We start from the raw sequence: 11262 nt of genomic DNA, 5'->3' as shown, positions 1-11262 counted from the left end.
GGCACCTTTCTCGGTTTGTGGTACTAAAACTTTATGGCAGTGGTTGGGGTGCCTTGCATAGTTTCAATGTGTAACAGAACAGGAGACCCCATAATAGGTCATAGCAAGAGTACATAGGTTCCCCGCAAAATTATCCCGGCATCGGGACCTCCGTATACTACAGTCACTTGCGGTGGCTACTCAGCCATCACCCCTGGCGTCACTTGCAAATCATGGGTCAAGTCAAACCAGCCCCCCATGGGGCTATCAGGCCCAACCACTGACAGTGGGGGCTTTTGACCTGTCAGGGCCAAGTCCATTGCTGCCGTTCCCCTGCTTTCAAGCATGTGGGGCGCTGGCAGCAAAATGTTTCCATTTCTGCCATAGCCTGGCTTTAACAGAGTCTCACTTGTAGTAACCTGTAACTGAATGGGAGCGGCCGTTCGATGTAGCAGAGCTTCTACTGGCGCGGGCCCTCCCTTCCGTGGTCTCTCATTCAGGACTCTCAGGACGTCCCATAGACGCAAGGCCCAGTAGCGCATCGTAGGAGGGTGTTTTGACACCCGGAGACCTTGCTTCCAAAGGCCGTTGTAGTGTTCAGTCATGCCAGCTGCTTGCAGATTGTACGGCATATGAAACAACCATTGCACGTCCATCCTGGCAGCCAAGTGCTGCACTTCTTGCTCCGTAAAATGGGTACCCTTGTCACTTTCAATGACTTGGGGGCGCCCATAGAGGGCGCACAGCCGTGTAAGGGCTACCACTGTATGCCGCTGATCCGCAGCCGGACAGGGCCAAGCAAACATCAACCCCGTAGCAGTGTCCACTGCTGTAAATGCATATATCGCATTGCGGGCCTTAGGCAGGGGTCCAATGTAATCCACTTGCCAGCGAGTGAGGGGCACTCTCCCTCGCGTAATCTGCTGTGTCTCCCAGGGGAGCCTCCGCCTTTGGGGGCTGTCCTGGGCACAGACGGCACAGTCATAGCAGGCATCTGCTATCTCCTGCCATTTCAAAGGCAGGCCCCACCGTCTGCTCACCTGCCACATGGTTCGGCTTCCAGCGTGCTGCAATTTCCTATGCAGCCAATGGGCCACATCAGTGGCAGGAGCCCGCTCTAACCATCGTACCCGTGCTAGGGCGTCTGCTTCATCATTACCTGGGGACACTAAGGGGGAGTGACCTGTGACATGCATTAAGGTCACCTCCTTTTTCTGCCCTAGGTCCCAGAGGTCCTGCCACATGGCTTGACCCCACAGTGGACGGTGTCCCACCAACCAGTTTTGGTGTTTCCATGTAGGCAGCCACAGCGTTAGGCCCCGGAACACCACCCAGCTGTCAGTGCAAATAACTAGGGGCCCAGGCTCGTGGCTGATCACCATCCACACAGCCCGTAATTCAGCCCACTGGCTACTCTGGCCCATCCCACTATCAAACCAAATGGTGTCTGTTTTGGGCTGCACACCAATAGCCGTCCAAACAGCTGCAGCCCCTCGGCTAGAACCATCGGTAAACCAGGCATCCTCAGGTACTGGGGACTGTCCTTCTTTGTAGGACGAGGGCTCCAAGTCCTCCCCTCTAGGCAGAGCACTTGGCTCAGCCTGGGCTACAAGCTCCACAGGCCCCAGGACCTGTTGTAGCTCTGTGCTCAAAGGGCTTGAACTAAGGGTGCTACGTTGCTCCAAGTAGGCACGCCACTTGGCGAGGGTGGTGGTCTCTGCCACCCCCGTTTTGGGTCCCTGGGTCCATGTACGGACCCACCCCTGGACAGGATACGTTGTTCTAACCAACACGCGTGCCGTTCCTGTGATGGCTTCTGTGGCCACTAGGGCTGCATACACAGCAGCCAGCTGTTTCTCTATTAGAGAGTAGCGGACCTCCGCTCCTTTCCATAATTGGGACCAAAATCCCACTGGCAACCGGAGACGCTCCTGCCGTTGCCAGAGGCCCCATCCGTACCCCTCTTGGGTTACGTGAACATCAAGTTCAAATGGGCGGCCTGGGTCCACTACTTGCAGAGCCTGTGCCTGCTGCACTGCCCGTTTTGTGGCAATGAAGGCTTACTCTATAGCCTCTGTCCAATCCCATGAGGCCCCCTTTTTTATCATATTGTACAAGGGCCTTGCCATTTGTGCTAAATGGGGTACAAACGCCCGCCAATATCCTAGCAGTCCCAAATATGTCTGCAGTTGGGAGACCTTCGTCGGCTGGGGAAAGGCTTGTATTTTGTCAATGATTGCCTCAGGTATAACCTTTGTCTTACCCGACCACACAACACCCAAAAACTTGACGGATAAGCCAGGGCCTTGGACCTTTTCCTCATTCACCGCCCAGCCGCGTGACTTCAGGTGGCGGAGAAGAGAGGGAGCTGCTTGCTCTAAATCAGAAAGAGAATCTGAGGTTAACAGAATGTCATCAACATAATGAAACAAGGCCACAGAGGATGGGTGATCCCACTGTGCCAAATCCTGGGCCACAAGCCCGTGGCAGATAGTGGGGCTGTGCAAGTATCCTTGCGGAAGGACTTGAAAAGTCCACTGACGCCCATCCCACGTAAAAGTAAACTGCTCTTGACACTCGGGTGCAATGTCAATGGAGAAAAAAGCATTGGCCAAGTCCACTACATAGTGATATGTCCCCAGGCGGACAGTCAGACGATCCATTAAATCATGAATTGAAGGCACTGCAGCGTGCAAGGGTGGCGTCACCTTATTTAACTCCCTATAGTCCACAGTCATTCGCCAGGTCCCATCTGGCTTCTTGACAGGCCATACTGGGGAGTTAAAGGGACTGTGCGTTGGCCTCACAATATGTGCCTTCTCCAATTCCAATATTGTACGACCGATCTCCTCCTGTCCTCCTGGCAGGCGATACTGTCGCACTGTAACCACGCGCCAGGGCTGTGGCAACGCTTGAGGAGGGTGGTGAGCATGCCCGCGTGTCACCGCTTTCACCACCCGGATTCGGAGACGGAACTCTCCTACCGACGTCTGTAAGCTGAGGCCATGTAGCACGTCCACCCCTAGAATATACTCCGGAACGGGGGAGACATAAACCTTGTAGGTACGAGGAGGGAGCCTTCCTATACCCAGTGGTAAGGAAACGGCTTTCACAGTCACAGTTTTTCCCCCGTAGCCATCAATGCAGACTGCTGGTCCGGGGAACAGTTCTGGGTTCCCATAAACGAGACTGCAGTCAGCACCAGTGTCAACTAGAGCCAAAACCCTCTGCACATTAGAAGGGGACCAATGTATGGACAGTTCCACGTGGGGCCTCCGGTCCCTGCTTGTCCCCTCTGACCGGGTACCTTGGCCCCACCCCTAATCAAGCTGCAAGGGGTCAGCCTCAAGCGGCTGCATGAAGTCCTGGAGGGACACGGGTCGCACGTTCCCAGACTCCTCCTTTATGTTTCTCCGGAATTGTTGTTCCGGATGCAACTGTTTCCAAAGTTCAAGCAGGAGTGCATTGGGTTGCTGGTCTATTTTTTCCTGATCAACCCCTGCTGCCACGAGATCACGCCACATCTGTGCGCGTGTTACTCTCTGAGGCCCGCGACCTCACCCCTTTACTTTTGATTTGGGCTTCCAGGTCTCAACTGTGCGGACCTCCTGTCTTAACTTCCTTCGCCTCCGGCTTTCTACATCCCCTAGGGTGGCCATGGCAGTTGTAACTTCATGGATCCGTCGCCCTACATACAGTGTAAGAATAGCAACCAAGGATCCAAAAGCACTCGCAGGTGCACTATCCAAAACCAGATCTCTCATGCTGGCAGTAAAAAGCTCGTCATCTGGGCCCTGCATGTTGAGGTTAAAAATAGCATGTCTCATACCCATTTCACGGATTATTTGCGTAAGTTCTGTATATGACTGCCATTGACTCACAGTGTCTGGCAGCTCGCCAGCCTGTTCCCATACGGTGCGTACCGCAGCCGTGAGCCACGCCATTAGAGAATGGTTGCCTTGGTTGTTGGCCAACCTATGGCAGTTTTGTAACCTTTGTCGCAGGGACGGATGCACTGTCACGAAGGCTAGCTTTTCCATCTCGCCTGGGCATTGTCTGCTCCCTCATCCCATAAACGTAACAGCCAAGCCGAGACTGGCTCTCCAGGGCGCTGTCGGCACCGCCTCCCCAGCTCCTGCAACTCAGTGGGAGTGCATGGGGTGTAGGTCGTGAACTCAGTCACAGCTGGGTTGCCGGCAGCAACGGCCCCGGGGCCCAAAGGTTGCTCATGCTTTACCTTGTGCTTCATGATGGGCCGGGCTTGGAGGTTGGGAGCTGCATTGTCTCCACTTGCTTCCTCTGCCTCTGCCTCAGAGTCTCCACCTTGGGGCCCCTGTTCTAACAGGCGGACCCAAGCTTCCAGCGCGTCCAACCGGGACACCTGGTCAGGCACCTGGGCCCTTTCATTAAGCACATTTTCCGTGTTGAGACTCAAAGCCGTGAGGAACATCCAGCCCACGCGGCCGGCTGTAGCCTTCTCCTCCTCCGGCAACTGCTCAGCCAGAGCCTGTAGGGCCCTCTCCATGCTCGCCGGAGAGCCGTCCATGTCCTCCCACCCCTCCTTGGGGGTCCAACTCCTGAGAACAGTGGCCACTGGACACCATACACTGTGTGGGGGCCACACATCCTCCTGCCCAGAGTCAGACGCCATTCCTACCTGGTCGGAATCTTGCTCACCGTGCCAGGTGTCTGAGTGGGTGGAGGCCTCCTTGTAAGCTATCCACAAGCTTCGGATCCTAAGGCCGCAGCAGACCAACAAAAGGAGGACACCGCCTTCTATGCCCAAGAAGGTGGTGTGCCAGCTGGAGCCTCGAGTCTCCCAGGCAGATCGCGCCTCCCGTTCCCGGTGTCGCTCCTCATGGGCCTCCCGAAGCTGGGCTCTCACACGAACAAACCGCTCCACCATGCTTCGGTAGGTTTTGGCTGGCACCATACCCTGTTCGCTGCGCCATTTGTCGTGCGGGGAGGCCTGCAGGGTCTCTGGTCCCGCTCCCCACATAACGCAGGATATGGTGAGGCCAAAAAGGAACACCCATGGAGCCATAGGTAGGGGAGTCATACCACTACGGTCTCACTGGAGGCTGGGTTCACTGGACGTGCGACCTGCTGTCCGTTTTGTCTGCAACCCACCGACGACTCTCTTTCACTCTCCTCCACTCTCCTCGGCTCTCCTCCGTAGCCGCAGCAGTTATATTAGCGGCTAATTGGCTAACTGGCTACAGCTGACGGCCAACCAGCCCCAGCTGATGGCCATCTACTACCCGAGCCAGCACCCCTCCACGTGAGGCCGAGAGCCTGTAAACTACTTTCTGGGGCTCTGCCCCCACACACGTCCATCCTGGCAGCCAAGTGCTGCACTTCTTGCTCCGTAAAATGGGTACCCCTGTCACTTTCAATGACTTGGGGGCACCCATAGAGGGCGCACGGCCGTGTAATAGCGACCACTGTCTGCCGCTGATCCGCAGCCGGACACGGCCAAGCAAATATCAACCCCGTAGCAGTGTCTACTGCTGTGAACGCATACATAGCATTGCGGGCCTTAGGCAGGGGTCCAATGTAATCCACTTGCCAGCGAGTGAGGGGCACCCTCCCTCGCGTAGTCTGCTGTGTCTTCCAGGGGAGCCTCTGCCTTTGGGGGCTGTCCTGGGCACAGATGGCACAGTCATAGCAGGCATCTGCTATCTCCTGCCATTTCAAAGGCAGGCCCCACCGTCTGCTCACCTGCCACATGGTTCGGCTTCCAGCGTGCTGCAATTTCCTATGCAGCCAATGGGCCACATCAGTGGCAGGAGCCCGCTCTAACCATCGTACCCGTGCTAGGGCGTCTGCTTCATCATTGCCTGGGGACACTAAGGGGGAGTGACCTGTGACATGCATTAAGGTCACCTTTTTCTGCCCTAGGTCCCAGAGGTCCTGCCACATGGCTTGACCCCACAGTGGACGGTGTCCCACCAACCAGTTTTGGTGTTTCCATGTAGGGAGCCACAACGTTAGGCCCCGGAACACCACCCAGCTGTCAGTGCAAATAACTAGGGACCCGGGCGCGTGGCTGATTATCATCCACACAGCCCGTAGCTCAGCCCATTAGCTACTCTGGCCTGTTCCAGTATCAAACCAAATGGTGTCTGTTTTGAGCTGCACACCAATAGCCATCCAAATGGCTGCAGCTCCTCACGGGTCTCCTGAAACAGAGCATTCATGTGTGTAAAGTGCTCCATTACCCTTTTGGGGATTCTGGCCAACACCGTACCCTGCTCGCTGCACCATTCATCACGCAGGGTCTCAGCTCCCGCTCCCCGCACCAGAACACAGGACATGGTGAGGCCAAAAAGGAACACCAACGAAGCCATAGATAGGGGAGTCACACCACTATATTCTCGCTGGTGGCTGGGTTGGAGACACAGGAAGCAGGAGCCACACGACGCAACCTGCCGTCCACTTCTGTGCCAACCAACCTCACTTGCTAGCTGCAATCCGCACTTGCTAGCTCAGCCTCGGCAGTTACATCAGTGGCCAATGGCTAACTGGTTACAGCTGATGGCCAACTAGTCACAGCTGATGGCCATCTACTACCTGAGCCAGCACCTTTCCACATGAGGCCGAGAGCCTGGAAACTGCTCTCTGGGACTCTGTCTCCACACTAGACTTGGAGCTGAGCTGTACCCTCCACAACTAGATTGAAGGACAACTTGGAGCTGATGGGCCCTGGAGAAACACACTGTTCCCCAATATCCAATATTCCCCAATAAAAATTTTTTTAAAAAGTAAAAAAAAAGAATAATTAGAAATAATGCTACACTCCAAAAAATCAATGAAATACTAAAAGAGGCAGTAATGGAAGAATTAGGAACAAAAACCATATAACATACAGAAAACAGACTGAATGGTAGAAGTAAATCCTTTCCTTTCAGTAATCACTTTAAATGTAAATAGATTAAAACTCTCCAATTAAAAGGTAGAGATTGGTTGAGTGCCTTAAAAACATGATCTATCTACACGCTGTGTAGAAGAGACTCACTTTAGATACACAGACACACGGAGGTTGACAGTAAAAGGATGGAATAAGTCATTCCATGCGAATAGCAACCAAACAGAGCAGCTGTGGCTGTGTTGTCACCACACAAAATGGGCTGCATGTCAAATGGTCCTGAGAACAAGTTATTTCTCTTGAAACGGGTTGTACCTGCCTGTCTCATATGAAAGGGTGAGATTTCTGTCTTTGCAATCTCTTAATGCTTATTCAATAATAAAATTGTTTAATTGTCCTGTACCTTTGTGAAGAAGATGCACTGGGTTGGCAGGAGACTGTGTTTTTAATTGTCCCAATGGTGTCCACTAACTCTTTCATTTCCTTCATGTCTTTGCGTGAGACCCACCCTGCCCTCTGCCCCCAGGACTGTCTCCTTTCCTTTATTCTGTTCTGCTTTTCTTTTCTGAATGTCCTAGTTTACTCTTTTATCAATGTTTATGCTTCTCTCTTTTGCCTCATGCAGGGATCTGTGTCTATTTTGTTCACTGAGGGAGTGGGTATACAGCAGGCACTGCATAATGATTGGTGAATGAATGAATGAATGACAGTCTAATGGGCAGCTCAGCCTCAACACGCCCGACCACCAACTCCTGCTGCTGCACCCCACCTTATCTCACCAAGCCCCACCCTCCAGCTGAGGAGGCCAAACATTGTTCCCTTTTTTTTTTTTACATTTAGTATTATTTTATATTACTTTCAGGTGTACAGAATACTGCTTAGACATTTATATGATTTAGGAAGTGATCCCCCTGACTAGTCTAGTACCCACCCGGCACTGTACATAGTTATAACCATATTGTTCCCTATGCTGTACTTTACATCCCATGACTATTTTGTAACTACCATTTGTACTTCTTAGTTCCTTCACCTTTTTCTCCTGCTCCCCAACCCCCTCCCATCTATCACCCCAACAAATCTGGTACCCGTCTGACCCATACATGGTTATTACAATATTATTGATTATATTCCTTATGCTATACCCACATCCCCATGACTACTGTGTCACACCAATTTGCACTTCTGAATCCCTTCCACTTTTTTCACCCACACCCCCAAATCCCCTTCCATCTGGCAACCATCAAAATGTTCTCTGTATCTATGAGTTTGTTTCTGTTTTACTTGTTCATTTTGTTCTTTAGATTCCACATATAAGTGAAATCGCATTGCATCTGTCTTTCTCTGTCTGACATGCTCCACTCAGCGCAGTACCCTCCAGTCCATCCATGCTGCCCAGATGGCAAGGACCCATTCCCTTCCCTGGCCGAGCAATATTCCATTGTATATGTACCACCTCCTCTTTATCCATTCTTCCATCAATAGACACCCAGGCTGCCTCCACATCTTGGCCGTTGTAAACACTGCTGCAATGAGCACATGGATGCACACGTCCCCTGGAAGTAGCATTTGGGTTTCTTCAGATAAATACCCAGAAGTGGGATAACTGGGTCCTTCTTTGCCTCTTGTTACAGTCTTTGTTTTAAAGTCTATTTTGTCTGGTACAAGTATTGCTGCCCCAGCTTTTTTTTTTTTTTTTTCCCCATTTTCATGAAATATCTTTTTCCATCTTTTTATTTTTCGTCTGTGTGTGTCTTTCAATATGAAGTGAGTCTCTTATACACAGCGTATATTAGGGTTCTATTTTCTTATCCATTCAGCCCTCCTATGTCTTTTGATTAGAGCATTTAATCAATTTACATTGAAAGTAATTGTTGATAGATATGTAGCTATTGCCATTTTGCCATTTTATTATTCATAATTTTGATTTTTTTTTTTCCATCTTAAAGAGTCCCTCTAACATTCCTTGTAATACTGGTTTGGTGATGATGAACTCCTTTAGCTTTTTCTTGTCTGGGAAGCTCTTTATCTGTCCCTCAATTCTAATTGATAGCCTTTCTGGGTAGAGTAATCTTAGTTGTAGGTCCTTACTTTTCATCACGTTGGATATTTTGTGTTACTCTCTTCTAGCCTGCGAAGTTTCTGTTGAGAAATCAGCTGCCAATTCTATCGGAGCTCCCATATAAGTTACTAGTAGCCTTTCTCTTGCTGCGTTTAGTATTCTCTCTCTGTTGTTAACCTTTGCCATTCTAATTATAACGTGTCTTCGTGTGGGCATGTTTGGGTTCATCTTGTTTGAGACTCTCTGCATTTCCTGGGCTTGTATATCTATTTCCTTTACCAGGTTAGGAAAGTTTTTAGTCATTATTTCTTCAAATAGTTTCTCGATGCCTTGCTTTCTCTCTTCTCCTTCTGGTACCCCTATGAATGCCAATGTTATGCTTGATGTTGTCCCAGAGGGCTCTTAAATTATCCTTTTTTTGTTTTTTCACAATTCTTTTTTCTTTTTGCTGTTCCACTTGGGTGTTTTCTGCTACCTTGTCTTCCAAATCGCTGATTCGATCCTCTGCTTCATCTAGTCTTCTGGTGATTTCTTCTAGTGCATTCTTCATTTCACTTATTGTATTTTTCATATCTGACTGGTTCATTTTTATGGTTTCTATGTCTTTTTTTATACTTGCTAGCTCTCTGTTGAAGTTCTCACTAAGTTCCTTGAGCATACTTATAACCAGTGTTTTGAATTCTGTCTCTGATAGGTTGCTGGTCTCCATTTCGTTTAGTTCTTTTTCTGGAGTTTTCTCCTGTTCTTTCATTTGTGATGTATTTCTTTGTTTCCTCATTTGGCTGCCTGTCTGTTTGTTTCTGTCTATTAGGTAGATTTGCTACATCCCCCAGTCTTGGCTGGGTGGCCTTATGTATTAGGTGCCCTGTGGGACCCTGCCACAGTCTCCCTGGTCACCTGCTCTGGGTGCTCCAGGAATGTCCCTTGGGTTGTGTGTGCCCTCCTGTTATAGTTGAGCCTTGGTTGCTATTGGCATGTCAGTGGGTGGGATTGACCCTCAGGCTGACTGGTTGTGGGGTTTGGCCACGTCCACAGCTTATGGGCTGCTGTGCAGGGGGCGGAGGGACTCACTCCACTGAGTGGGATTTGCCCAGTGGGCGCTTGTGCCTGTTGAGACCTCCCTTTGGGTGTGCCACTTGTGGGGATAATTGGTACTGTACCTCCAAGTATGTTGGTTCTGGGGCCTCTTGTGAGGGGCTCCAGTGCAGGCTCAGGTCACCCACTGCTTGTTGGTAGCCGGGGACTAGCTGGTAGGAGCTACAAAGTGATCCACATTTGGTATATGCCTGTTTTAACCCTGGAGGTGCATGGGAGGGGCCACGCTGCAAACCCAGGACGCCTGCCACCAGTACCGGGCCTGGGGTATCGCCACAAAAGCCAGGACACCTGGACGCCTGCTGCCACCTGCCAGCTCCCTTAAGGTTCAGCCACTGATAAAGCCTTGTGTGGTATGAAAGTTGGGTGAGGCAGGGTCTCAGGGAGTCACGAGAGTGGGAGGAGTTGTGGTCACCAGGTTAATGTAAATTCTGGTTTGATGCCAGTGCTGAGTCTGGAGTGACTCAGCAAAAGCCTCAGGGCACATGGAGGCCAGTCACCACCCACCTGGGGTCTGTCAGACTCTGATAGTTTTCCTAGAAAGAGTGCAATATGGGCAAGGCTGACTGTTGGCGTTGGGGGAGTTGGGCGGGACAGGGTCCCAGTGAATCAGCAAGGCAGAGCATGGGAACTCAGTAGGCCAATCAGATTCAGATTTGGCCAGAAGTGTAGGGGGCGGGCTCAACACAGGAAAGATGGCGCCTGCCTGCTGCTGAACAGGAGGAGCACCTCCTCATAGGGAAATGCCTACTGTCCTCCAGCCCTCGTCTGGGAGCCGCACACCTCAGTCTGACCCTCGTATGCCTCTGACAGCCCCCAAGTGACTCTCCCTCTGCTGGAGCCCAACGTGAGTGCCTGCAAGTGAGCAAGTCTGTGGGTGGGCCATTTAAGAAGACGCCTGGGTTTCCTGCAGCTTCTGTCCCCCTGGATGATCAGAATCCCCACTGTTTTTCACAGCCAGATGTTGTGAGGGCTCCTCTTCCTGGCACCAGTACTCTGGCCTGCGGAGGCCAGTGTGGGGCTGGGGTTCCTCGCTCCTCTGGGGGAAACCCCACGGCCGAGATATCCCTCCTGGTTCTCAACCACCACATGGAGGTTTGTGGCATGTTCTGTGTCTCTGCCTCTCCTACCAGTCTCAAGGTGGCTTCTTCTTTGTATACTTAATTATAAAAGTTCTGTTCAGCTAGACTTCACATGGTTCCCTGTGTTGATTGTTCTGTAATTTAGTTGCAATTTTTATTTGTTCATGGAAAGGAAGCAG

Source organism: Rhinolophus sinicus, chromosome 1 (assembly GCF_057876585.1).
Source record: "Rhinolophus sinicus isolate RSI-liver-muscle chromosome 1, RSI-T2T, whole genome shotgun sequence".
Lineage (NCBI taxonomy): Eukaryota > Metazoa > Chordata > Mammalia > Chiroptera > Rhinolophidae > Rhinolophus > Rhinolophus sinicus.
The sequence above is the reverse complement of the archived record's forward strand: the minus strand, read 5'-3'. Positions refer to the sequence as shown.